Source organism: Rattus norvegicus, chromosome 8 (assembly GCF_021556685.1).
Source record: "Rattus norvegicus strain SHRSP/BbbUtx chromosome 8, alternate assembly SHRSP_T2T, whole genome shotgun sequence".
Taxonomy (NCBI): domain Eukaryota; kingdom Metazoa; phylum Chordata; class Mammalia; order Rodentia; family Muridae; genus Rattus; species Rattus norvegicus.
The window spans coordinates 118796873-118821037 of NC_141541.1; the positions used below are offsets into that span (position 1 = coordinate 118796873).

The 24165-nt window shown below is 47.6% G+C and overlaps 1 long non-coding RNA gene across 1 annotated transcript; it reads left to right on the top strand.

Annotated features, from left to right (window-relative positions):
- Positions 1 to 19375: 19375 nt before the first annotated feature.
- Positions 19376 to 23927, top strand: LOC148004361 (uncharacterized). The gene is made up of 3 exons (XR_015628078.1): positions 19376 to 19904; positions 22012 to 22228; positions 22315 to 23927. It is a non-coding gene; the product is annotated as an uncharacterized LOC148004361 (long non-coding RNA).
- Positions 23928 to 24165: the final 238 nt, after the last annotated feature.

The following is a 24165-nucleotide window of genomic DNA, read 5'->3' on the forward strand; positions in this document are numbered from 1 at the left end:
TCAACCCACGAGCTAAATAAAATCTACTCTAGGTCACAGGGCGGAGCAAGCAACCAGGTGACAAGGAGTGAACAGAAATAAACAGAAAGGGGGGTCTCGAGTGGAAGGGTATTTAAGACACTGTGGAAAAGGAGGGGCCTTTTCCTTCTGGGGTGTCTGTGGAGTAGGAAGGTCAGCTGGGTGATTTCTCTGCCTCTCTGAGCTGGAAGGCTTTCACCACGGCGAGTGGCTCCTGAGACATCATTGGCAAAATCAGATGGTTGGGATTTTTTAAAACAAAAAACCCCCTACAGTTTCACATGGTGCCAAGAGCAGAAGTACAAAGTGTCTTCAGAGCAGGATCCTTCCCTCTTCTGGAACCTCAGCCCCCCGTTGCTCTGAGGGAGGAGAGATGAGTAAGGAGCAAAGAGAGGAACTGTGGGCATCTAGTCTGCTGGGATGAGAAGTTGTGTGGGACAGAGAAAGGCGTCTTCATGGCTGGTGTGCAGGGCTGTCGGTGCCAACGGTGTCCCGGAATTCCGAGGCTTGATGCATTTGGGACCAGCTCATTCCTGGGGTGTATTCCTCGTTCGGATGTAGTTTTGTGAAGTTTTGTGTGAGAATACTAATTAAGGTCGAAGTCCACCGTGACTGAATAGCCTCTGAGTCCAGCACAAAACGGAGGACTCCCTTCATTAGTGGGGGGTGGGGAGGTGGGGGGCTTCTTCTCTGACCTTGTCTATTGAATTCTAAGCTCTCACACTTGCCTCTTGCCTGAAGGCTATCACTTAGCCTTAGTTTGATTATGAGATCAATTTCCTTTCTCTTGATAAAACCTGTTCGGCTAGCACCCGAGGCTCCTTAAAGCTTTTCCAAGCTAAGGAGTCATTTCAATGCCCTGAAAGTCCTCAGCCAATCACTTCTGCCCATCCTGGATGTGTCTGCCCTCAGTCCCTCAAAACTTTATAAGCCTTGAAACATCCTACGTAAAGCTGACCTGCCTCCCGATAGCTGGTCCCCGCGTGTTGTTCACCGCATGCACTCACAGGGCTTCCTAACGCCGCGTGTCATCTCCGCTCCCACCGCCCGCGGTCTGTATCGGCCAACCACCCACGAGAGGGGAAGACCCACACCGATGTTGAATTACCATCCTGAAAAACAGCTGGCCCATATTTATCCTCCCCATCCAAGAAATACCAGGGTGAAGGAGCGATATCCGGAGAAGACAGGATACCTCCTTAAAGTGGGGTGTGTGTGAGCGCACAGCACAAAAATAGGGGGAACTGTCTAGATTCTGAAGACCAATGTCAAGCTCTGACCCTCCCTTCCCCCCTGGGATCATCGGCTGATATCGTTCCACGAGGGCAAGTGGATCGGGGCAGCAGCGGTGGAGTTCAGAAGCCCCGTGAGTACGGATGGAAATGACTCTGCAGGATCAGCTTTGGGGAGACAGATCGACTTTATCTGGGGTGAATCAAGGGTTATAGAGTTTTGGGGGAAGGGGGTAGGAATATCCAGGGTGGGGAAAGGTCATTGGCTGGGAGCTAAGACACTGAAGTGCCTTGTTAGCGTGGGGAGGCATGCTGAGAATATCAGGTACTTGCTGAATGGGTTTCTTATGGGGGGATTTGTGGACCTGTACTTTCCTAAGGGGTACTCGATGCTCCTCAGGTAGGCAGTGTGGGGTCAGGGATCTCCCAAGTAGAGAAGAGGAAGTCCTGCTGACTAAGGGAGTCCACCATCTTGCACCAAGCTCAGGGCTTTTCCTGTAATGGCAGCCTTTGACCTCAGCAGAGGGGTTTTCTGGCAGCAAGCTAGAGATAAATTTCCTCAAGGAAGGTATATGTAGGAGGGTCTAGATGAGGCCCAAGACCTGTCAGTGGGGTGTGGCGCGTGAGATGAGGAGCTGTCCATTCTGTTGCTGTGCACACTGAAATGACCTCAGCTCAGAGCCAGGTGCTCTGTCAAGATGATACACTACAGCGTGTTTGCGTCAAATACCCCAATCATGGCTGGCTGGTATTGGTCTGACTAAAAATGAAAGGGTCCAGTCAGCAAAGCGTTGAGCATTGCATGTGTGTATGGTAAAGCCTCTTGTCCCCAAGACTGAAGACCTGAGTTAATCCCTGGGTCTGAGGTGATGTGAGGAGAGAACCAGCTCCTGCAAGTTTTCTTCTGACTTCCACATATGCCCGGTGGCATACGCACACAATGAATACATGTAATACAAAGGGAACGCACTGAGAAGCTATGCTTGCCCTGCCCCTGTGAGTCAGAAAGCATGATAGGCCTAGGAAGACGTCGCACAGGTGAGAAGCAAGTTGGCACTGTCTGCCTAGAGGGCATACTTCCCTTTCTCATTTTATGAAGGGAAGAAAGGAGCTGAGGTGGCTGAATGTTTAAATCCACACCAGAGAAAAACCCTCCCGAGCAGGGTTGAGGAAACATCTTCGGAGCAGAGGGAACTCAGAGCTTAGAGCTGGGTTTGTTCTCACTTCCTCCTGTGCTTGAGCCACTGTGCAAAGTGGCTGTGCTTCTTCGGCAACATCCATAGAAACCAGCCTTGGCCTGGTGCTTGGAGCACAGTGAACAGCTACGTACCGGCTGGTTTCATGTCAACCTGACACAAACTAGAGCCATCCCAGAGGAAGGAGCCTCTGCTGAGGAAAGGCCTCCATGAGATCCAGCTGTAAGGCATTTTCTCAGTTAGTGATCCATGGGATAGGGCCTAGCTCATGGTGGGTGGTGCCATCCCTGGGCTGATGGTCTTAGGTTCTATAAGAGAGCAAGCTGAGGGGGTTGGGGATTTAGCTCAGTGGTAGAGCGCTTGCCTAGCAAGCGCAAGGCCCTGAGTTCGGTCCTCAGCTCTAAAAAGAAAAAAAGAAAAAAAGAGAGAGCAAACTGAGCAAGCCAGGGGAAGTGTCCTAGTCAGGGTTTCTATTCCTGCACAAAACATCAGAGCCAAGAAGCACATTGTGGAGGAAAGGGTTTATTCAGCTTACACTTCCACATTGCTGTTCATCACCAAAGGAAGTCAGGACTGGAACTCAAGCAGGTCAGGAAGCAGGAGCTGACGCAGAGGCCATGGAGGGATGTTACTTACTGTCTTGCTTCCCCTGGCTTGCTCAGCTTGCTCTCTTATAGAACCCAAGACCACCAGTCCAGGGATGGGGATGGCACCACCCACAATGGACTGGGTCCTCCCCCTCTTGATCACTAATTGAGACAATGCCTTACAGCTGGATCTCATGGCGGTGTTTCCTCAAGGGAGGCTCCTTTCTCTGTGACAACTCCACCTTGTGTCAAGTTGACACACAAAACCATCCAGTACAGGAAGCAAGCCAGTAAGCAACCCCCTTCCCCGGTCTCTTCATCAGCCCTTGCATCCGACTTCCTTCCCTGTTTGAATTCCTGTCCTGACTTCTTCCAGTGATGGACTATGATCCGAAAGTGTAACCCAAATGAATCCTTTCCTCCCCAACTTGCTTTTTGGTCACGGTGTTTTGTTTCAGCAATAGTAACCCTAGCTGAGTCACCCAAGGAGGTTGTGTGGCTAGACTTGGTGAAGCATGTGATTAGGGACTTCTGAGAACTGACTACCGACATCATAAGCCAAGGGCACTGGAGCTATGTCTGTGGACTGTTGGTACCAGATGACGGTCTGTACTGCCCTGGTTGCTGCACAGGACACAGTGATTGTCTGCAAGATAGAAAGACTAAGGGAGGTGACATCAAGGCGTCCCTCGCCCATGACTGTGAGAAGATGGAAACGAATGCTCAAAGAGTCGGGTTAGGCCCAGTTGAACCTGAGTGCCAGGCAGCAAAGCAACAGTCAGCTGTCCGCATGCCCTCTCGGAGGCAGTTAAGGCAGAATGAGTCCAGTCATAGCTGAGGTGCTCCTGACAACACTGGGCCTGGCTTCGCAAGACCTCTCTTATCCCCTGCTCTGCCTCAGAGAAGGAATGGGGGCCTCTATGCAAACTGGCTTAATGTGCCTGCCTCTCCTCAGTCCTTACTGACCTGCCTGGACTCTAGACACTTCCACATGCCTGGACAGCAAGCCTCCGCTGAGGGGTGGAAATTATCTTAATTTATTTTTAGAGTCAGATTACACAGAGCCACTGACAGAGGTCAGGAAGTGGTGACAGCTCAGAGATGCCCCCATTTTCCCTTTTGAGGCGCTCCCAGTGGTTCACACTGATATCCCAGGACTTCCCCTGCCCTCGTTAGGGGATGATGAAGTTGAGCCCTTTCCTCAAGCCCTCCTAAGGTGGGCTTGTGTTCGGTCACCAGCTGTTCACAAAAGAATGGAAATAAACACTGAAATTATTTCCTGACTTTTCTGCAAAAAGGAGGTTGTCAGAGTTCCTGCCCTGCTGCTGTGAAGACCAGGACTCGGGCAACGTATACAAGAAGCATTTAACTGGAGGTTTGCTTACCGCTTCTGAGGGGGAGTCTGACCATCATGGCAGACGTAACAGCGGGCAGGCAGGCAGGCATGGAAAATAGCAGTAGAGCTTATATCTTGTTAGCAAGATGGAGGCAGAAAGGGAGAGGGAGAGGGAGAGGGAGGAGGGGAGAGAGAGAGAGAGGGAGAGAGAGAGAGAGAGAGAGAGAGAGAGAGAGAGAGAGAGAGAGAGCATGAGGCTAGACCTGTTGTAGCTTTTGAAACCTCAAAGTCTACCCCAGTGACATACCTCTTCCAACAAGGCCACACCTCCTCATCCTTCCTAAATAGTTCATCAACCGGGTACCAAATATTCAAATATATGAGCCCACAGGGGGCCTTTCTCACCAAACCACCACAGAGCTCTTCTCCCACTTAGAAACGGTTGAAGGGAGCGGGCAAACAGCCACAACACATGGGCAGAGTTGTGGTTTGATGTCTTTGTGATTGGGCAGTGAAAAAGAAAGGTGGGGGCAGGGTTTTTGTAAGGCGGGAGAGATGAGAAGGAAGAAGAACCAAGATGGGGGCAGAGGACGACCCAGATCCGTGTGGCTTTAAATGGCCACAGGTAGCTATGAATGTTTTTATAGGACAATTTGTCTAATCTAGGCAGGCAGTTTATATCATTTTTAATAGGCTCCGAGTTTATTGTATGGACGTTTTGCGAAGTGAGAATTTACTGGTATAAATCTGATTGATACATTACAAGCTTCTAGAGTTTTGATTTTACCAGGATCCTGGGAATTGTGACAATAACCACAGGGGGCGGATGCTGGGAATGTGAGCAGAGTTTGCAGTAGAGTTGCAAGAGGGCAGCCACTGCTGCGGCCAGAGAGTAGCCAGCACCAACATGGGGCTAGCCATGGAAGCAGAGAGACCACCAGAGACAGACAGTAACAGGAGGTAGCATGGCATGGTGAGTGGTGCCCCGAATCATAGTTTTAATATTTACCATACACACACAGAGTAATCTGAAAGAAGAGTGGACCCTAGTCTAAAGATAGGCAGTTTTGTATTTCCTCCTCTTCTTCTTCTTCTTCTTCTTCTTCTTCTTCTTCTTCTTCTTCTTCTTCTTCTTCTTCTTCTTCTTCTTCTTCTTCTTCTTCTTCTTCTTCTCCTCCTCCTCCTCCTCCTCCTCTTCCTCCTCCTCCTCCTCCTCCTTCTCCTCCTCCTTCTCCTCTTCCCCCTCCTCTTCCTCCTCCTCCTCCTCCTTCTCCTCCTCCTTCTCCTCTTCCCCCTCCTCTTCCTCTTCCTCCTTCTCCAACTTCCCCCCTCCGCTTCTTCCTCCTCCTTCTCCAACTCTCCCCCCTCCGCTTCTTCCTCCTCTTTTCTTCCCCTCCCCCTCCTTCTCCTCCTTCCTTCTTCCCCCTCTTCCCCTTCTTTTCCCTCCTCCACATCCTCCTCCTCCTTCAAAATTCAGGTAAAGTCTTACTGTTGTGACGAATACAAGTTTTCAGCTTGTCAACAGAGACAGACAGATCATCTTTTTTTTTTCTTTTTTCTTTTTTCTTTTTTTCGGAGCTGGGGACCGAACCCAGGGCCTTGCGCTTGCTAGGCAAGCGCTCTACCACTGAGCTAAATCCCCAACCCCCAGATCATCATTTTTACTGGAGATGCTTCCCCTCCCTCGTTTTATCTTTCCGTATCTTTGGTGGCAAAAATGAAATCTGGGTGCACCATTTGACTTGTGTTTGAGTCTAGGTTTGTGACATGGTAATAATAGCATGAACTCTCCACATGCTCTGCTTTAAAACAGCAGCCCATGGTCCCAGGAAGATGGACCAGACAGGAAAGTGTTCACCATTCAAACATGAAGACCTGAGTTTGGGGTCCCAGGACCCAAGTAAGAAGCTGGGCATAGCAGTAACTCCAGCACTGGGGGGCTTGCTGGTTGGTTTGTCCAACCAAATAAATGAGATCCAGCTTCAGTGAAAGGCAGTGTCTCAAAGGATTAGGTTGGGGGGTGGGGGCAGGGGCCAGAGAGATGGCTCAGTTGTTAACAGCGCTTGCTGCTCTTCCTCAGGACCAGAGTTCATTCACGGCACTCATATCCAATGAACTCACAGTTACCTGTATCTCCAACTCCAGCGGAGTCAATGCTGGTTTCTGGCTTCCATGGGTCCCCACACGTACTTGGCAAACACACACACATGCACATACATTTAAAGCAAAATGAACCTTTTAAAAAATTGGGGCTGGGGATTTAGCTCAGTGGTAGAGCGCTTACCTAGGAAGCGCAAGGCCCTGGGTTCGGTCCCCAGCTCCGAAAAAAAGAACCAAAAAAAAAAAAAAAAAATTAAGCTGAGGCCAGCCGGATGGTTCAGCTGGTAAGGATGCGTGCTACCAAGCCTGATGACCTAAGTTTGATCCCCACTACCCACACCATAAATGAAGAGAACAAATTCCCAGACGGTATCTTCTGACATCCTCATGTTCACCCACACAAGTAGTTAAATACTAAAAAATAAGAGAGGTAAAATAGAGGAAGATAGTGTATGCATATATACAAATACATATATACCAGTTCACACACTAGTACACAATACAAGAGAGACAGAGAGACAGAGACAGACAGACAGAGAGACAGAGAGACAGAGACAGACAGAGACAGACAGAGGAGAAAGGAAAAGACAAACACCATCCCATCAAACTCAGACATTGCATTGAGAGTTGCATTAGGCAACTTGAGAAGTGGAAACTATTTTAATCCATATATCTGAGAATTTAGGACACAATAAAAGCTTTTCCAGAAGTGTTTATATATCTTATTATCAGAAACACAATGAGACATTTTTAACATTTGCAACAAAATTGTTCCGAGGTATAACAAGACATAAATAAAATTGTAAAGTAGATTGGTACCCATGGAAGGGGAACCTCTTTTCTGAGAAGGGGAAGGGGAGTGGGGGAAGGGGTGGGAGGGTGTGGCTGGGAGGATGGGGAGCTTCAATCAGGATGTACAGTGAATTTTAAAAATTGGGGAGTTGGAGAGATGTCTCAGCGGCTAAAAGCACCGACTACTCTTTTAGAGGTCCTGAGTTCAATTCCCAGCAACCACGTGATGACTCACAGCCATTTGTAATGGGATCTGATGCCCTCTTCTGGTGTGTCTGAAGACAGCTGCAGGGTACTCACATACAATAAATAAATCTTTTTAAAAAACAACATTTTTTTTTTTTTGGTTCTTTTTTTCGGAGCTGGGGACCGAACCCAGGGCCTTGCGCTTCCTAGGCAAGCGCTCTACCACTGAGCTAAATCCCCAACCCCAACATTTTTCTTTAAAATGAAACGTGTATCACTTTGGGACTGCCGGATGGCTCAGCAGGTAAGGGTTCTTATCAGCTGACTTCGCAATCCTGAAAAAAGTTCTAAGGCTGAGACCAGCCCAGCTTCCTGGAAGAGGCTCAGATCACCTGAGCCACCAGGAGAAGACGCTCTCCAACTCGCTGAGCTGTCTGCAGGCTGTAGGGTGTGCTCCAGTTTCCCAGCTTCTGGGAGCTGTCACCCATGCTGGGGTGGGCTTTGGTGACGCAACTGTCTTTGAATAATTTTTGCTCCTGTAAGCGACCCTTCACCCATATTCCTGTGAATGACCCCAAGAAAGCTCATTCACCAGGTTAGACTTCAGCAGTGCCCACAACTCTGTTCTGTCTTCAATTCCCTATCTGGGGTGAGTAGACGTTTGTTCATGCCTCTGCAGGAATAGAGTCATACAACAGATAAATTCTCAGGAAATCACTTAGAGGAACTTATTAGCATGCCGATTTCAAAATGTCTGATTAAGGCTGGGCGCTTAAGAGATTGAGGTTGGCAAGAAGGGAGGGGAATCTTCAACATTATAACCATCTTCATTGTTTAGCTCAAGAATGCTGGAGAAGTTCTTTTGTAGCTGCAAACCTGATTTGCCTCCAGTCCTTTGATCCCCAGCAGGAGGCCTGCAGAGGCTGCACCAGCAAACTCAGAGAAGTTATGAAGAGTGCCCATCCGTTATATTTCGTGTACATCATGGCTGGCTTTCACTTCTCCTTGCTGAATCCATGATTCCTGTTGCAGTGCTTCATGAGAAAGAAATGAGCATGGTAAGGGCCTGCTTCCTGCTGAGTAAGCTTTTGAAAAGGAATCTATGAGGATGTGAATATGAACTTTATGGAAAATGGTGACCCACGATTTTTTTAATGCAGCTAAAGATCTCAGGGATGATTCTGGAAAGGAGCCTTCTGGACTTGGGAAGTGGAACTGATACACTCACTCTTCCCATCAACTAATATCAGCCACGAGGCCTAGAAAGGCAGATATAGACATTACATCATCAGCTTGTTGCTGGGGAAACCAAACAGCAGAGGTTTTTTTCTTGCCCTGACTCATCTGACTCCACAGGACAGCTGCCAGCTTAACTTCTTCATTGAGCGTGAAAAAAAAACAAAAAACAAAAAACAAAAAACTAAAGTCAGTAAATAAACAAATAACAGTTCAAACTTAATGTGTCCAGAATTAAAGTTATTTTGTGTATGTACACGTGTGTGGGGCTGTACAAACATGTAAGCATATGGCTGTATAAACAGCCATGTGGCTGTACATGTATGCAGATGTATACAGACACCTCAGGTGTTGTTCCTCAGGAGCTGTAATGCCTGTTATTGAGAAGGGGTTTCTTGTTAACGTGGAACTCACCAAGTAGGCTAGTAGTCTTTCTCTCAGACCTAGGGATCATCCTATCTCTACCCAAGGTTCTGGGATTATGAAGGTTCACCATCATTCCTAGCCATGTGTGTGTTTGTGTTTGTGTGTGTGTGTGTGTGTGTGTGTGTGTGTGTATTTGTCTTAACCCCACTTCTGGTTTTTTTTATGTGGGTCCTGTGATCAAATTCAAGCTTATATGGCAAGCACTTAATATTGACTGAGCTATCTCCCCAGACCCCCAAATAAATGTTTCTGTTTTAATCTTCATTCTGATGTCTCTGTCTCAGTTTCTTCCTTTGCTGTGTGAGACCAAGGCCGGAACAAATACTTCACAGGTCGGAATAAGATCAAAACAGAAAACATACCTTGCAGGATGAGAGTTCTGTTTATAATTGAAACAGTTTGCTTGGTGCTAAAATTTAGCACCAAGATTTTAAGAGATAAGAGATAAGTCCGCATGTCCTGTGTCAAGTCCCTGATAACTAAGGCCTCGATTTGCAACCAAGAGTAAGTTCCTGGTTAGATGCAGACTGCTTGTAACCCCCACTCACTGATGTGTATCTTTGTGACAGCTTGTAACCCAATTCATTTGATACATGTCCTTGCCTTTGTTCCTCCCCTGTTCATTGTATCCGTTTAACAATGAATAATTGGCAACCCTCTCATCCCCTGTGAACACCTTATCTCCCCTATAAAAAGAACTTCAAGAAGGTAGGGTCACTCACCTCCCCGCTCCCCACCTCCCCCCTTCCCCAACACACACATTTAGGGAGACAGCCGGCTGGCCAGCCTAGAATGCATTCAAATACAGCTTGCTTTAATGTCGACAATCCTGGATTTGGTTCTTTTTGGGGGGGATGTCCTAGGATTAACAGTTATTCTGCGCTCTGGGTCACCTCTTTAACATGTTGCTTGAGTCTAAGTCCTTGCTTTAGACTCTGTATTTGAAAAAAAAAAAAAAACAGTTGCGATGAAAAGAAAGTTTCCTCCTCCTCCTCCTCCTCCTCCTCCTCCTCCTCCTCCTCCTCCTCCTCCTCCTCCTCCTCCTCCTTCTTTCTTAGTTTTATTCTGAGACAGATCAGGTAGCCCAGGTTGCCTTTAAACTTATGAAACAGCCAAGGATAATCTTGAACTTCTGGTCCTTACGCCTTGACTTCTCAAGTGCTGGGATTACAAGTGTGCTCTACTATGCTGACTCTACACATGTGAGGTCTCAAGAAAAAGACCACTGAAAGGGTTGTGCCATGATTTGGGGAAAAGGTTTTTATTGTAGATGAGAGAGAGAGGGAGGGAGGGAGGGAGAGAGAGAGAGAGAGAGAGAGAGAGGGAGAGAGGGAGAGAGAGAGAGAGAGAGAGAGAGAGAGAGAGAGAGAGAGAGAGAGAGAGAGAGAGAACAGATATCTGAAAGAGACCAGAGAGATGAGAAAAGGAAACAGACTGGAAGTGGTCAGTGTTGGGATTCAGATCCAGGACAAGTGGCTGAGGTCGTATTTAACATAACAAAGTAGTCTTGGCCTCTAGGATTTCCCAGCATCCCTCAGTCCCTACCTGTTGCAGAGTATAGCAGGTATACCCTGCCCTTTGCCCTGAACTTTCCAGCCAAAGGGCTGGGCTTCCACATCCCCAGAATCTCTTTCCTATATAATCTAGACCTCTCTCTCTCTCTCTCTCTCTCTCTCTCTCTCTCTCTCTCTATCTATCTATCTCTCTATCTCTCTCTCTCTCTGAATTTTCTCTCTCCATGCATGCACTTGCTCTTTCTCTCTGTCTCTTCCCCCTTTCCCTCTGTCTTTCTCTCTCCCCATGTTGACTTCCCGATAATCTTGCCTTTATATCCTGTAATCTGGCTTGAATTGAATTAGCTCACAGCAGAGAATAAGTTACATCTGGTGCCTTAACTCAGAGGGTGGGGGAGTTAGGTTCAAAGGCATTTGACCTGAGGCTTCCCCACTCCCCACTGTACGACCCCAGGCTTATGCTTAGGACACTGCACGGTTGAGCCTTCGGGTTTTGGCAAAGCCTAGGAGAGTGGGTGCCACCAGATCTAAAACCAAAAACTTTATCCAAATTGGTTTGAGTCCTAACATCCAGGACTGGGGAAATAGGGAATGACGGAGAACAGAGAGAGAGAGAGAGAGAGAGAAAGAGAGAGAGAGAGAGAGAGAGAGAGAGAGAGAGAGAGAGAGAGAGAGATGAGATGAGATGGGGCTTGGGGTGGGTGGGGAGAATAGAAAACAAATGGGTATCTGGAAGGAGGGGAGTCCGTGAACTGCATCTGCCTGGGAGCTAGTATAGTGGAGGAGGGGAAGAGAGAAGGCCCCAGATGTTAGCCTGGGCTTTAAAGCATGTATGAATAGCAACTGAAGGAGCCTAGAGGCCAGGATGGGCTTTGACATGCAGGTATATGACAACGGAGAGCCATATGTCCCTTCTGCCAGAGGGAAGGAAAATGACTCCCTTGGGAGACAGGGACTGTCTCACAAGTTTCTGGAGGAATGCTGGCTTTTATCCAATTGCTAGAAATCCTGTGGTTGGGCTTGAGCTGAGCCATGACTGTCATTTCTGGACATGTGCACATCTGGAGTGTTGTGTTTTGTAGAGGCACGGTATGGTAGGGGGTGCCTCTGCCAGCCCATGCTGAGGCTTTCCTTCCCCCTGAGGGACCAGCCACACAACGAGTATAGTATAGAATAGAGTTTATTTGGGGCATGGGGAGGGGAGTTGGGGGGTTAGTAGAAACAGAGAAAGGCAGAGAGAGAGAGAGGAAGAGAGAGAGAGAGAGAGAGAGAGAGAGAGAGAGAGAGGGAAAGAGAGAGAGAGAGAGCGAGAGAGAGAGAGAGAGAGAGAGAAAGAGAGAGAGAAAAATAGAGGAGTAGAGCCGGCCATGAACACATGGAGAGAAGGGAATGGGGAGAGAAGGGACAGGGGGTGGGGGGTAAGAGAGCAAGAGAAGAGCAAGAGAATGAGGAGGGGAACAAGCAGCCCCATTGATAGTGTGTCAGGCAGACCTGGCTATTGCCAGGTAACAATAACCGTGGGGTGGAGCCTAGAAGAAATGCTAAGACCGAGACCTAACAGAACCCAGCGCTCTGTGTGAACTTGGGAAGCACTCAACCATGGAGCTGCAGCCCAGCATGATGTGTTAACAATCCCAAGGAAACTATGTGTGCAGAGTACACACAGCCCAATCAACGTTGTTGGAAGGTGACTTTGAGGTCAAGCACCAAGTTTGAGGTCAGGAATGTTTCCGGAATGTTCCGTCCATATCAGAGGAAGCAAATTCCATACCCACTGCTCTTCAGCTCTAGATACTCTTGCTTGGTGTCTTACTGCTGTTTTACAAGGATCCCATGCAGGAAGTCACCTACTGAGCCTGGCAGCTGAGAGAGGACCTGCCATTCTTTTTTTTTTTTTTTTTTTTTTTTTTGGAGCTGAGGACCAAACCCAGGGCAAGCGCTCTACCGCTGAGCTAAATCCCCAACACCCCCCCCACCCCCGACCTGCCATTCTTTTTTTTTTTTTTTTTTTTTTTTTTGGAGCTGAGGACCAAACCCAGGGCAAGCGCTCTACCGCTGAGCTAAATCCCCAACACCCCCCCCACCCCCGACCTGCCATTCTTTTTTTTTTTTTTTTTTTTTTTTTTTTTTGGTTCTTTTTTTCCGGAGCTGGGGACCGAACCCAGGGCCTTGCGAACCCAGGGCCTTGCGCTTCCTAGGTAAGCGCTCTACCACTGAGCTAAATCCCCAGCCCCCCCCCCCCCCCCGACCTGCCATTCTTAAAGCTCTGTGGTTCTTACTAGGGACAGAAAAAAAAAATGTCTCCTTCAAGATCTAGAGTTGATGCATGCAATGGTTTCTACAGCACTTGGGTCTTCCATGAGGCCGAGAGTGGGTGTTTGGAGTTAGCTGTGGAATGGCTAGGTAATCTCGTACCTCAGGATGTGTGCTGAAAATGGCTGCTTACCAAGAGTTGGTGTCAGGTTCAGAGAAAACTCCAGTTCCCCAAATTTTAAAAGGCAATTCAGACCATCAGAAACCAGCTCAGCCTGGACCAGGATGGTTGCTGGCAGTCAGATCTAAAAGCCAGCATTCCTCAGAACTTCTCCAACTGGTTCTGATCTACCAAAAGGAATCTCCTTCCCTTACCTCTGGTCGAAGGGACATGTGGCTACCTGTGGTGTCTATTAGTGTATCAAAGCCTGTGTTGGCCTCCAGGTTTCCTCAAGCACCTGTTAAACATTTCAAAATCAATGCTAGCACCTTAGCCCTTTCTCCTCCCCTAACTAAACTCCCTCCAGTTCATGGACCACGCCCTTCTCTTTATAACCCCGTCATGTATGTATGTATGTATGTATGTATGTATGTATGTATGTATGTACATACATTGGTGTTTTTGCCAGCATGTATGAGGGAGTCAGATGCCGTGGAACAGGAGTTACAGACACTTGTGAGCTGTCATGTGGGTGCTGGGAATTGAACCCAGGAACTCTGGAAGAGGAGCCAGTGCTCTTAACCGCTGAGCCATCTCTCTAGCCCCCACCCCTGCTCTTCTTGATACACAATCCCTGTTCTTTTCCTGCTTCTCTTGCGGTGTTTTTTCTATTGTCTCTCCCTTGCTATTCTTGCAGATGACTGGCAATAACCAGTCGCTATGTTCAGTCTGCTTCTTTCTCTTTCTGCTCTGGACTCTTCCAGATGTCCTGGCTGTTCTCTTTCTCTCACATATACGATAAAATTAGTTCCCGGTATTTCTGTTGGAAATAAGATGATTACAGATTTAAATGACTAGTCAACAGAAAGTGGTTTTTAATATGCAATTCTGCAGAAAGGGGTGTCGGCTTAGAGAAATGTTGAAAATGACTGATGTACCCGGTTTGGCCCATGAGAGTGATTTTTAAAGTGTCCACCCCAACTCCATTGTGAGAAATATTTGTCCTCCTCCCCTAGCCTGGGGCTTGTCTCCTCAAATTCCCCATCCTATTGACTCAGGACACAAAGCCTTATCTAATAAATTATTTAGGACTTGAGACTGTATCATTCTCTGTGTTGGTATCAGAAACCAGCTTTAAGGTCGCCAGTCGCCTTTGAATCCAATGATGGCGTCATTCCTAGGCAACAAGGACCCTGTGTCTGTTGCCATGGCAACCGTCATACAGTCATGTACCAGACTCCTTTAACTTTCCAATTCTCATTCTTCTGAGACCAGCAGGGGCAGCCACCAGCCAAGGGGAAAGGAGAGGTGACTCCTCCTTCCTGTGACTCTTATCGATGCTAAACATACCCCGTTCAGAAAGTGTACTGTATTAATTTATTTCTTACATTTCCTGATCATGTCCCGCCTTTCATTGTTACCCTTTGGGGAAAAGTTTGTCAATCCTGGATGAGGCTAGGAGGAGAAGCAATGCTTGGTTCTTCTAGTAATGGAGCCTGGGGTAGAAGCTTTGCTTGAACACCTCAGTCAGTTGGGGAATATGTCACCCACCCACGCCTGTTAGATGTGTGGGCACAGCAGCTAGTAGAGAGAAGGGGAATGCATTCTGCTGCTTGACTCTCTGAAGTATGACTGGAAAATGATGCTGTAGCCAACTCCCCCGGGAGCACCGGGGAGCCTGAGTGAGGACAACAGCAGACAACCCCTGCTTCCTGGCCTAGACTCGAACGCACATCGTCAGGCCTAGCTAGTAAGCGCCTTTACCCACTGAGCCATCTTGCGGGTCCCCGGGAGGAATTTTTATGAGGAAAACATCTTGAAATTTAGGTCAGACTAAATCAAGTCTGAAGTTAGGCTCTTGTTCCTAAAGAAGGGTGGGATTAAATGGCCCCATTGGAATTTACAGGTTAGGCTATGTCCGGGCTGTTTGTGTTCAAGTTTGACCCTGTGATGGGATACAAACTTTTCCCGGGCACCCGTCCCGTCATGCTGTGCGTGTTGGCATAACGTTCTGGAGATGCGTCTCTGCTCAACAAGGTGACCCCTTCCTCTCACCAAATACTGGCTCAGTAGAAAACAAAAGACTGAAGCCTTACATCAGATTGGGCCAACGCAGTGGTACCATTCATGTCTGGAGCGATCTGCCTGCAGCTGGTCCCTGTCCCAGACCTCACCTTGTTCTGCGTCTGCTCCTTTCTGCGCCTGCTCGGCTTGCTTGAAGCCCTGTCTCAGCAGCTGGATGCTAGAATCAAAGATCAGGAGCTTCGTTATTTATGGAAGAAAAGGGATTTGAATGAAGCACAAGACGTGGTTGCCTTGAAATAATGTTTTAAACAAAATAAAAAAGCCAGGAAAAAAGGAAGGTAAATTAAGTAGAAATTAGACCAAGGCAGAACTTGGCTTAGTATCAGAAGGAAGTTTCTAGTAATCAGAGCTTTACATCATAGATATGATCTTACAAGTCTTGGTGACCTGGTACACACCTAATTCATGCAGTAAGGATGTCTAGTAAGTCACCTAACCAAAGGCAACACCGTACTAATTGTTTCTCTGGGTGGCCACAAGGTGGCAGCAGCAGAGACGTCCCAGGCAGGTGACCAACTAGAGACCTGGTTCCAAAATTTACTCAGATCTTTAGTAGTCATAATAGGTGCTGCGTCTACTAACACGAGTCTTTATAGGTTTAAAAATCGCCAAACTTACTGAAAAGTAAAACAAAAAATTCACCAAAAAGCATATTTTTTTTTTACTAGTAAAAAGGGAGGGGGCGGAGGAGGTGGTCCAGTTGGTAACGCTCTTTCAAGGCAAGCACAAGGTGTGAGTTTGGAACCGAAGTCCACAGCCAGCTCAGCTGAGTGCAGAGGTGTGTGCCTGCGATCCCAGCCCTGGAGATGTGGGGACAGAAGGGTCTGTGACCCATGAGACCCCATCTAAGTAAGAAAAGACCCATGTCATAGGTGTCAGCTCTGCTGTATTCCTGACCACAGAAGCTGCGAGGTTACACTTTTTGTTTTGAGTTATGAAGTGTTTGGGTACTTTGCTACACAGCAACAGTCCATGAAGCACCCCAAAATCCCAGCCTCCCTGGCCGTGTTTACACTCCAGCTACTGTGCTCATTTCTAAGCTACTTGCCTTGGCCCTGTCTACCCAGAATCCTTTGCCCAAATAGCCCAGGATCGGACTCGGTTTTCAGCTTCGTGGCAAGCACCTCTGCCCTCTGAGCCATCTCACCAGTCCCATTTCTACACTTCTGATACTCATTTTCCCTTTCCTTGTAACTTTCTTTCCCTAGTAACTTTCTTATAACTCTTAACCATGTTACTTGGGACTACCCGTGGGTGCTTGGAATCCTAGCACTTGGGAGGCTGGGCTAGGAAGATCATGGCTTCAAGGTCAGCCTCAGCTACTTAAGACCCTGTCTTTAAAATTTTTTAACGTCTTATAGAATCTATTTATTTATGCATATTGTCTCTCCTTCTTTAACCAGAACGTCATTTCTTTTTTTATTTTTTTTAAGATTTATTTACGTATGTATGTATGTATGTATGTATGTATGTATGTATGTATGTATGTATGTATGTACAGTGTTCTGCCTGCATATATTCCTGTACGCCAGAAGAGGGCGCCAAGATCCCACTACAGATGGTTGTGAGCCACCATGTGGTTGCTGGGAATTGAACTCAGGACCTCTAGAATTGCAGTCAGTGCTCATGACAACTGAGCCATCTCTCCAGCCCCATGATGTCATTTCTGTACAGATGAGAATCTTCATGTTTCTTTTACTCAAGAAGGCAAACATCGCTGGGTTGGTTAGTATTTCTTTCCTTTCTTTCTTTCCTTCTTTCTTTCTTTTTTTGTTTGTCTACTTGACATAAGCTAGAGTTATCTTAAGAAGCCTCAGTTGAAGAAATGCATTCATACCATTGGCCTGGAGGCAAGTGTATGAGGCACTTTCTTGATTCATGACATCACTGGGCAGGTGGTCCTAAATTGTATTTAAAAAAAAAAAAAAAAGACAAGACAGCCATGAGGAGCAAGCCAACAAACAAGCATTTCTCCATGGTCTCTGCCTCAATATCTATCTTGACTTCCTGCCTTGATTTCCCTCAGTGAGAGACTGTGACCTCAGATATATAAGCCAAATAAACCCTCTCTTCTGCGAGTTGCTCTTGGTCGTGGCATTTATGTCAGCAGTAGAAAGAAAGCTAAGACAATCTCCTATGATGGATGGTTCCACACACATCCTAAGGTTTTCCCAAATTCTCCTGTGGAGTGAGCATTTCCCTGATCCCCGAGCACAGAGGCTTCCTTCAGAGGCCACACAACCTGGGGGTGACCATTTTCGCCTGGGATACCGTTGAACATGAAGGAGAGCACCCCAGATTTGAGACTGAGGAAGTAAATGTGGGTTGACTGGCAACTTCCTGGTTCTGTAATCCTGGGCAAGCCACCCCTCCTTACTGTGGTTCCATTTCCTGTAGTGAAATTAATGTTTACCTCTCCTGCCCTGCAGGAATGTGGTGGAAAGCAAGACCTTCCTTAAAACCTTATACCTCAGTGGCCCGGGAGAAGACCGGCTTGCTGCTTTAGGATGCCCCAAGCCCATACCCACATTTACCCACTGGACTTGGTGGTAAATTATCTGCCACAGGGAAGATATGTTCCAGAGACCCTAAGAGTGTGTTAGAATGTTCCAGAAGGCTGAGCTGTATTCACAGAGGTGAAGGAGTGAGGCATGAAGGCTACAGTCAGGGGAACCCAGACTTTGAGAGGCTCAGTCACTTCTGGAAGCCCTAGCAGACGTTCTGTAGACTGTGGGATTTTAACTCCTGGACCAGCACATCACCCTGTCATCTTCTCTGTACCTCTTTTTTAACTGACTCCTTCTCCACTCCCCGCATCCTCCATCCCCTCTTCCCCGCCCCTGACAGAAACAACTAGGCATGAAGAGCTACACTTCAGCATCTCTAGCATAAATTTTAAGGACTCTCTTCAATAGCTTCCTGCCATGGGAAGGAGGGGGAGGTTACTACAGAAATCTTCTATGTTCTCTCATTCTCAACTGTCATCTATCTGCAGTCATCTATACCGATACAAAAGAAGCTTCCCTGCTCATAACACCTAGCCAGCGGCAGCATGGACCACTAACTTCAGAATGGACCCCAGTGGCGGCACAGGCCATACTTACCTCTTTTTTTAGATGTGTGCCTGTGTGTGTGTGCATTTGTATGCATGTGTGTGCCCCTGTGGGCCTCTGTGTATGTGTGTGTCTGTGTGTCTGTGTGTCTGTGTGTGTGTGTGTGTGTCTGTGTATGTGTGTGTGAGTGTGTGTGTGTGTGTGTGTGTGTGTGTGTGTGTGTCCATGTCCACGTGAATATGGAGGCCAGAGACAACTTTGGGCATGGTTCATCAGGTGTACCTCCCCTGTCCCTCCTTTTTTGAGACAGGGTCTCTAAATGGCCTGGAATTTTCCCAATAAGCTAGGCTGGCCAGCTGGGAAGTCCTCGGGGACCCACCTATCTCTGACTACCCAGTGCTGAGATTACAAGGGCACACCGTCATGCCTGGCTTTTTAAAAATGTAGGTCTGGGGGATGTCACTCAGGTCCACTAGTTTGTGTGGCCAGCCCTTTATTAAATGATCTGCTTATCAGCCGTTCCCTGACGTCCTCGAGACTGGTGAGTGGAATTATGTCCAGAACACAGTTACGCTACCAGGTCCTGTTCCTCAGCTCCTTAGGAAGCTTGTGGGCCAACCCAAGCATGACCCTGCATCCAGTTCCCAAGGGTCCTGTCTGGACAGGAGGTACCTCAGGTTCCTGTGCCAGCTCAGCCACTCCGTGGGGAGCCTTGCCTCTTCTTAGCTCTCCGATTTAGACCACCACTTCCCTCATTACAAGGGCAAGAGTTTAGGCCCTTTAATCTTCACTTGTAGAGTTTACTGGCTTTGTTTCAGGTTTATAAGTGTGTAATTGTAGGCTGGGCCCTGGGGGCACTTCTGAACTATAGTGTCTCAGCTTTGCCCATGTGTGCATACAGGGCTGGTCTGGGGCTTTGAATCTGCAGTTTGGCTGGTAAAAGTCCTAACCCTAACCTGAGAGTTGGTAAATAATTGTTTGGACTGAAATGCTACAATTTACTGATAAAAATAATAACAGTAACTATCCTTTATTGTTTGTTAGTGCCAGTCACTACATTAAATTGAGTCAGGGACAAGGACATAAGGGCAAGGAAGTTGGTCACATTCAGGCAGTGACGTAGCCAAGTTAAATGTAAGAGAATTAACTAGACTTTCTATCCTCTGAAATCACTGCGTTCTCTATTTCTCCTCCTCCACAGATCTTCCTTCTCAGTTCTTCACTGTAGAACTTCTCTTGGGCTATTAGAAGCAAGAGGATCCATTTTTCTGAGGAACCAGTGGACACTCTGATTCGGAGCTAATCAGGCTTGGACAGTGTTGCCCTTCTTCCATGATCTTCTGTCCAGTGATAGGGTTCCTCTGTGTAGCCTTGGCTGTCCTGCTATGATGACCAGGCTGGCCTCGAACTCACAGAGATCCACCTGCCTCCTGCCTCCTGCCTCCTGCCTCCTGAGTGCTGAGATTAAAGGCCTGGACTGTGATCTGACTTTTGAACACCTCTCCTGACTTGCCCACCACCTGTCTGTCCTCCCACTCTCCTGACATGTATGCAAATGGACCACACACGTGTATACACATGCGTGCACATAGAAACAGTAGCCAAATGGTGAAGAAAAACACGTTCTAGGGACAGGAGAGCACACAGAGATACTCGAGGCTTGGAAACAGAAAAACTGAAGAGGATGACATCCAGAGGAAGGAATGTTGCTCTCCCGGCCTCCCTCCGAGGTGTGTCATGAGGGTGGGGGGTGGGGTGCGGGGGTGGGGTGTGGGTGTGGGGCGTGGGGATCAGGAAGGCCTCAGGGAAATATGGCCCTGGGTATCAAATTAGCAACTCAACTCTGCAAGGCCCTGGAGGATTAGAAACTGGGATGTTCCCAGCAGCACTTGCAGGAACACTGGCTTGTCCATTCAAATGATGCTAGCCCAGCCCAGCAGTGGATCTCATTTCCAAAGCCTTGGTAGGTCAGACCTGCATTACTCATCACATTAGTAAAGGGTATATGGCTTTCCGGCACGATACACAGACTCGGGCCAACTCAAATAAAATAAAAGAGAAAGGAGGATTGTTAGAAAGCTCCCAGGGTCTTTTCTAAAACCAGTGGGCTAGGCGAACAAGTGCAAGTCTGCAAGGAAACCACGAGTTGGTGGTCATATTGCCGTCAGTGTGATTTTGTTTCCCTGTGCCTGGAATCTTTGGCTCTAGGACAGGGCGTTCTTAAGGAGCCTATGACTTCGTTCAGCTTCCCAGAAGCAGAGAGAGTCTGCTGTAGGTGACTATAAGAGTGTTCTCAAGGGCAACCTGAAAGGGAGCAAGGAAAATAGGATAGAGCTGGAGATGGCCAGGCAAGCCTGGCCCCAGCACGTTCGTCCGTGTGCTTTGCAGAGAGTGGCTTGACACGAGTTACTGCCTGGTACAGTGACACAAAGATGTACCTCACATCCACTAGCCACTGACTGGGGGCTGCCTCCGTCGGGAACATATGTTGTCAAGCATTTAGAGACAAGGTAGTTTGGTAGAGTGGGCCACTCACGGCCTTTATCAGCCACTCTTGACAGTGGCAGCTGAAATCCTGAGTTCTATCCCTAGGCCCACTCTAACACACAAAGTCTTCTGGAGTTTTCATTAGGAGTTCACCAATGTGTAGGTGAAAAGTTCTATTATATTTATCCCTCCAATCTAATGTTTATTGAAGCTTAAGAAGTGCTACCAGTGGGCTGGGGAGAGAGGTCAGTTAGTACCATGCTTGTCATGTAAGCATGGAGACCTAAGTTTGACCCCCAGAACCTACGTTGAAGAAAAAGAAAAGGAGGAAGAGGAAGAGGAGGAAGAAGAGGAGGAGGAAGAAGCAGAAGGAGGAAGAAGAGGAAGGAGGAGGAAGGGGAAGAGGAAGAGGAGGGGAGGAGGAGGAGGAGGAAGGGAGGAGGAGGAGGAGGAGGAGGAGGAGGAGGAGGAGGAAGAAGAAGAAGAAGAAGAAGAAGAAGAAGAAGAAGAAGAAGAAGAAGAAGAAGAAGAAGAAGAAGAAGAAGAAGAAGAAGACGACGACGATAGTATGGTGTCATGGGATTGCAAATCTGGTGCTAGGCAGATGGACACAGGTGGATGCCCAAGGCTCGATGGCCAGCTAATTTACACTACCTGGTGAATTCCAGGCCAGAAAGAGAAGTTACCTTACAAAAACTGTGGATTTAACCTGAGGAACCAAGGTTGTCCTCAGGCTTTCTGCATGCACTCATACATGTGCATATATGTACCTATACACACCTACACACAAATAGGAGTCATGGAGGAACATATCTACAGTACTGCATGCGGTCTGTTATTCAGGAAGTCGAGGCAGGAGTAGCATGAGTTCGAGGCCAGCCTGGAATACCCAATGAATACTGTGTCTCAACAAAACCAACCTCGGGGTGCTGGAGAGATGGCCCAGCAGTTAGTACCACGTTCTGCTTTTGCAGAGGACCTGGGGGCTGCGCTACAGCAATGACAGGATGGCTCACGCTCCCCTGCCACTCCAGTCCTAGGGGTCTGACATCCTCTTATGGTTTCCAGGACCCATGGTGTCTTCTGCTCCTGTATCCATGTGATACAGGTAACATTTTGTAAGGTAACACAAATGTACAGGAATGCAAAGAGATCAATGCAACCTTTATTTTAAAAATCCTCCCAAATAAATAAGTTAATTAAAAAGTTACCATTTGGGGTTGGGGATTTGGCTCAGTGGTAGAGCACTTGCCTAGTGAGCGCAAGGCCCTGGGTGTGGTCCCAAGCTCCGGAAAAAAAGAAAAAAAAGAAAAAAGAAAAAAAAAGTTAAAACTGATTCTTATGTTACAGGACATGCAAAAGTAGATGGTGACCGACTGTTCCGTGGACCACAGTATGCTGGCTCCTCCTCTCACCTCCTATTGGACTCTGTTGAACAGAAGAAACACTGGCTTTTAACACTGAGATAAGACAACAGACACTGTTTACGGAGAAGAGATTAGCATTGTCTCCTAAGCTGATGAGCGTGCATTCAAAGATACACCTATGAAACATTAACCCCATACAGGTTTTCTTGCTTTTCTATTTCTAAAGATGGGTTTGTTTTCCTGTGTGTGTGCCTTTGTGAGTTTAATGTGTACTACTTGCACGCAGGTGCTGGTGGAGGTCAGAAGGTGTCGGTCCCTTGGCACTGGAGTTCTGAGAGGTCGTAGGCTGCCTGATGTGGCTGCTGGGAGCACGGGTCCTTCCGAAGAACAGTAACCACTCTTAGCTGAGCCAGCTCTTTAGCTGCATGGACATGGTTTTCTCCTCCTCTTCCTCCCCCTCCTCCTCTTCTTCCTCTTTCCTGGAATTCACTTTGTATACCAGGCTGGCCTCGCTTTTTTTTTTTTTAGACATGGTTTTCCTTACTCCTTAAATTCGCATGTAACATAGGAGAATGCAGAATGACCTTATATTCTAAAGTTCTCTGTAGTTGTCCCTTGGCTATCTAAATCTATAATATGCTAATTGAACACTTATTGTTAACCAACAATTGAAGGGAGGGGCTCTTCGAGGTAACTTGGCCACAGTAATGAGGCTCCCTTGAATTTGTTTAGCATACGATAGTTCATAATATTATAGTTCCATGCGTTATCTCTTAGGGTCCTCACACAGGCCTGGAGGTAGGCACACAAGGCCTTATTATTATAATCAAAAGAAGGGGACTTCCCAAGATCACACAAGGGACAAAGGAGCAGTGGGAGGAGTACCCTGGCCACACCTGTCGATCACAGAGAAAGTCCATTGCGTACAGTCAAACAGTTCAAGTACTGAGCAGTGAGTGAATCTGATCCTCCAGGCGACGATTGCGCTGTCTCTCACAAGGACGTCTCTGGTTGCCACTTCAAGCTCCATGGGCTCAGCTCTGGGAATCCAGACTTTCCTCTTCCCTCCCCCTTCCTCCACATGTATGGAATCGGAGTGATCTCAACAATAGCCGATTGGCTTGTGTGACAATAGCTGTTGTAGGAGCTGGTGCCATGCTGAGCTCAGAACATTTCAGAGCTATGCCCTTGAGAAGCAATGCCCTTATCAACTTTCCCTGCCACCCACAGGCTTTGTACATGCTGTCCTCTTATCTATTGAAGCCTGATCCGATAACTGTGGCCCCGGTCAACCCAGGCTCCAGCCACCACTGCCTTGATGGCTTGCTTAGTGACACGCAGTCCATCCACGAGGAGTGACTTGGACTGAACTCTGTGGCAGATACTGTGCATCCCTCTTCTCGGTGGTTCTGCAGAAAAAAGGGAGGTGCCCCTTTCTTAGTATTGATCATTGAGACAGGTGAGCCCCAAGCTCAGGGACTTAGAGAGTCTGAGCTGCTGAAATAAAATACCGAAGACCGATGAATTGTCAACAAAAGAAATGTATTTTTCACTGGAGGCAGTTGATAGTGATGTACCGGCAGATCTAGGGTTGGGATCGGACCTGCGTCCCACTCTGATTTCACAGAGCAGTGGGGAGGGCAGCTCTCATCTCTTTTACAAGGGTTTTGCCATCATGATCTAATCACATCTCAAAGCCTCCATGACTAAATAAATATCATCTCTTTGGTGACATGATTTCAAAATTTGAGTTTTAAGCAGACACAGATCTTTGGACCACAACATCATTGTGATTATTTTTCTTTAAAAATGAATTTACCTGTTGGGGCTGGGGATTTAGCTCAGTGGTAGAGCGCTTACCTAGGAAGCGCAAGGCCCTGGGTTCGGTCCCCAGCTCCGAAAAAAAGAACCAAAAAAAAAAAAAAAAAAAAGAATGAATTTACCTGTGAATGTAAATCTACAGCTGCAGGGGTGGGGTGGGGGTGGAGGTGGAGTGGGGGTGGGGTAGGACTGGGGTGGGGAGGGGAGAATCTCTAGGAAGTTCCAGAGGCTGGAGATAGGGGAGGCACCCAGGAGTCAATGCAGGTGACCTTAGTTGAGATGCCTGGAACCCAAAAAGGCTACTTCCTGTAGCCAG